The sequence below is a fragment of the Bos taurus genome, chromosome 9 (genome assembly GCF_002263795.3).
Source record: "Bos taurus isolate L1 Dominette 01449 registration number 42190680 breed Hereford chromosome 9, ARS-UCD2.0, whole genome shotgun sequence".
Lineage (NCBI taxonomy): Eukaryota > Metazoa > Chordata > Mammalia > Artiodactyla > Bovidae > Bos > Bos taurus.
In genome coordinates, this window is record NC_037336.1 from 24028464 (window position 1) to 24033222 (window position 4759).

A 4759-nucleotide genomic window follows, 5' to 3' on the forward strand; every position below is an offset into this window, starting at 1 on the left:
GCGCGCGCGGGCGCGCGGCCGTCACGTGACGGCCGGTCGCGTCGCGGGGGCGGGGCCGCGAGAGGCGGAAGCAGCGCCGCTCCAAGGGAGCTCGCGCCGGCCCCGCCCCCGCCTTATTTCCCCACGCCCCGTCCCTGAAGCCCGAGCGGCTGATCTTCTCGGATCTCTGGTGATGTGTAGTTTCGCGGCTTGGGTCTTTCTAACTACATTATATTTTGCTGTGCTTGTAATTAGGTGCCGAAGAATTATGAAAGACTGCAAGTCCACCAGAGAGAGAGAGAGATCGGGGGCCGAGGAAGTAGGACGCGTGTAGGGCCAGCAGGTGGTGCTGCTCAGAAACCCGGCTTCCATACCCAGGAGAACCTTTTGGGCACCTAGCTGGATTTGAGGTTGAAGAGTCTGTGGCAACACTGCGCGTTCTCGTTCAAAAAAAGTCCAGTTTATTCCTCTTTTGAACCATTGAGCAATTAATTTAATCGGCAAAAAAAGAATTACTTTGCTTTTGGGCCCCTTTTTCTTAGACTGGCTCACATGTGGTCAGTCGTGTAATGGACTGTAGCCCGCCAGGCTCCTCTGTCCCTGAAATTCTCCAGGCAAGAATACTGGAGTGGGTTGCGAGTTCTTCTTCCAGGGGATCTTCCAAACCCAAGGATCCGACCCAGGTGTCCCGCATTGCAGGGGGATTCTTTACCTTCTGAGCTACCAGAGAAATGCAGAAGCTGGAAAAAGATTAATCAGTATACAAATCTAAAAACTAAAGAAATGGCTTAATTTGTTGGACATGTGTGGTTTTAAACATCAAACTCTTGGCTGTATCCTCCATTTCATTTGAGCCTGTATGTTGTCTTTTTTTGAAACTGTACTTTCTTAATTCTTAGTAAAATGAAGGTGGAAGAGCATGGTTTCTTACCTTTAAAAGAGCAGTATATATTTTAGATTCTTTGCCAGTATCTTCTTACTTGCAGTCCTGTCGAATTTCCAACTCTCATTAACTGTTTAGTCAAGGTTCAAAATTTTTCATTTCTTATATGTAGAGAAATCAGAGCATTTTATTTTATTCTGTTTATCTGTCTGCTGATTTATCCATCTGCACGCAGAAATGGAATTCGTCTACAGGAATCTCACTAAAATGCCCTTGTGGGCTTCAAGCTCTGTCTCAGTTGCACTTGTAGTGTTAATCATGTCAGTGAATAGCTCTATCTTTCCTTGTTCAAGCTGAGGCAGGATGTAGCTGCCCCAGGGCTCCTAAGGTAAAGGGATTGGTGAGTCATTCCCTGTGGTTGAAACTCCAAGAGAATTTTGTTGTTGTTCAGTCCCTCAGTCATGTCCGACTCTTTGTGAGCCCATGAACTGCAGCATGCCAGGCTTCCCTGTCCTTCACCCATCTCCAGGAGCTTGCTCAAGGTCACATCCATTGAGTTGGTGTTGCCATCCATCTGGTCGTCCTCTGTTGTCCCCTTCTCCTCCTGCCTTCAATCCTTCCCAGCAGCAGGGTCTTTTCCAATGAGTCAGCTCTTCCTATCAGGTGGCCAAAGTATTGGAGCTTTACCTTCAGGATCAGTCCTGCTAATGAATATTCAGGGTTGATTTCCTGAGAAATAACTTTGGCCAAGATGAGAATAGCAGGACAACTGAGAGAGGAGGCTGGGGCCTGCCCAGACACCGTATTAATAATGCTCATTCTTTAAGTCAGGAGACCTCCCTGACCACAGGCAGAAAGGCTCCTTGAAGGTGAAAGGACTATGATGGGAAGAAATGCTATACCCAGAGGCCTCTTTAGTAGAATCCTTTTTAGCGAAGAGATTCGAGTGCACACAAGGGAGGAGCCTGAGATATAACAAATATGGACTCTGAACCAGGCAAGTCAAAATGACTGACCAAAGGAAAATCAGAAGAAATGACTCATAAAAGTAATTCAGATTGCCATGAAGTTTTGACTCAGAAACTCTGAGTCTGCCCATGTGTCTATCCACACGTGCTATACTCTTTTTCCTCCCAATAAATACTGGCTTCACTACATTCCATCTTTGTGGGAATTCTTTTCTGCAAAGCCAAAAAGCCAGGGCCCTTGTCACTGACCACTGGTCCAGTGGTTAGGATTTGCTGCTCTCACTGCCACGACCCAGCCTCTATCTCTACTTGGGAAGACAAGCCACTCTTCAAGTCATTGCAGGCTGAGGCCATCCGAAATCAAAACCTATCTTTAATTTCTCTCTTTCTCTTATGCTCATATCCACTTTGCAAATAATCTGTTGGCTCTTCCTTCAAAACACATTCAGAATCGGACTCCTGACCTCCTCTGCTACAACCTACCTTATCTCTTTTAAATGGTTTACGAAAGAGATTAAATCAGAGTCCAACAGATTCAAGATATTTTTGTAATAATGTTATTATCATTGGCATTCTATTTTTCTTCATTGAATCAGGGAGAAAGGAGTGGCAACAGAATGCTAGGATCTGCTCAGTATTCATAACTCTTTCCCCCAAGAATATGAAATGTGTTCATAAATACCACATATCTCAGGCACCCCTTCTCCCCCATACTATCCCCCCAACATATAAAAATGTTTGATGTTGTTAGTTTAGTGATCAAAACATTCTGTTTGGTTAATTCTGAAGACATCCATGAAAATGTGCTTGAGAAAATTATATGTGTTTCAGTGGAAAATGCGTTGAAAACCATTGCTGTAACTAGTTTAGGGCAGTGGTTTTCAGAGTGTTTCCTAGTGTTCCCTGGGGGTTGTTCAGATCCTATCAGAGGGTCCTAGAGGTAAAAAATTATCTGGATAATAATACATACAAAAACTCTAGCTGCCTTGTTTCTCTTTCTCTCTCTTTCTCCCACCCCTCTCCTTTAACTTTACCACGGTGGAGTTTTCCAGAGGTCACATGATGTGTGACCATCTGTGTGGCCAACAGATTGAATGTAGAAGCAGATTCTAGAATTTACCTATATTAATTAGGCCAGGCACTAAATAAATTTGTAAAACTTAAGATAATACTGTTCTTTTTCATTGTTAACTTTGCTTTGAAAAATATAGTTATTTTTCAGGAAATATTTATGTACTTACTTTAACATTATGGATTATTATTTTAAATGACTTAATTTTAATTGATGAATTTTAATGAATGTAAAGTACTCATGAATATTTTAAACTGTTTTCAGTTTTAGTTTTGTAACTATTGATAGATTAACATATATAAAACAGTTCTTTTGAGGCTTCTATAATTTTTAGGACTATTAAAAGTTCCCAAGACCAAGAACTTTGAGAACTCTAGCTCTAGAATAGTCTGGGACCATTTTGTGCACCAGCCCTGAGCTAGATTTCTTCCCACATGCCAGCAATCATCTGATAACTGTGGACACAACTTTCTCCTGTGTTTGGAACCAGAACAAACCAGATTCAGGAATGCACCCAGTCATTATTGCTAGCAGATGAATAGAAATAAAGCCAAGAGGAAGTTTTGGAAAGCAAACTTTTCCATTTCCAGTTGAAGATTTTGCTTCAAGAGCTGATATATAGCTTGATCTCTGTCCTACTATTTGACATGTTGTTCAGTAATCAAAAATATCTACTCTTTGAGTAGAGTTCCTTTGTAAATAGTAGCAGACTGGACAGTTTTGCTTGTGCTCATCCTTCACCTAACATGATAACCAGTGCTCTTCCTTTGGCTCACTCTTAGTGTTTCTACAGCAGCCCTGGAAGCTACAGCTGAGTTCTGACAATTTTATGCTTGGGAAATAGCCCAACACAAAACAGTCCCTGAGTAAGATGTTATAGTTTGACTGTAAAGGCAAGCACACCTTTCCTAACCTTAACTGTATGTGTACATTATATACATATTAGTTTTTAGATGTTTTATATTGACAACATTAGCTATTATCTCCAAAGTTCATATTTCCTTCATTGGACATGACCTTATTGAGCATTATGTTGAATAACTACTCTATTTTATTTATTGGCAGAATTGCTTATTATTTTAAAGCTAGATCATTATTTTAATAGAACTGACACAGTGCACCCTATTGCATAAAGGAAATAGCTCACAGTCATAAGGGAAGCAAATATGTTTTGCAATGCCACATTTTCCTCCAAATGGTTAGGATTTAGGAAAGCAATGTCAAATAGTTTTATAATTATGCATATTTGAATTTTTATTTATTTATTTAGGAATTATATACATATCAATGATCAGTTTAATGCAATTATAACCTAGAAGCTTGAAATATTTTCCCCAGTGGTATATTCGTTAGGGTCCTGTTTGAAAAACTGACACCACTGTAAGTATTTAGAACAAAGGGACTTTAATGCAGTGAATTGGCTGCAATATATTATGAAACTGGAGGACCCAGAGAAGGAAGATGAGGATACCCTGAAATCACTAACTGCAGACACTCACAAGCTCTCCTAAGGATGGAGGAGCAAAATTTTCATTGATGTTTCCGAGAGCCTATTCATATTCTCCCATAGGCTGTTCAAGCACCCCTGTATGAACTGCTGTAGGAGGAAGCCAGGACTCATAAGCTCACTAAGCCTACAGGAACTCATGGTGATTAGCAGTCGCTTACCCCACCACTGCCAGAGCCAGGAACAAGAAAAGAATCACATTCTCCCTCCCCCTTCTTCTATTTCATATAAGTTCCTTGCATTACTAGAACCACACAGGAAACCAGTGGTCAGTGGCTTCTGGGAAATAACTTTTCCAGATCCCTTTGATATAAAACAGAATATGCAAGTGCCAATGAGAGGCTGGGCAT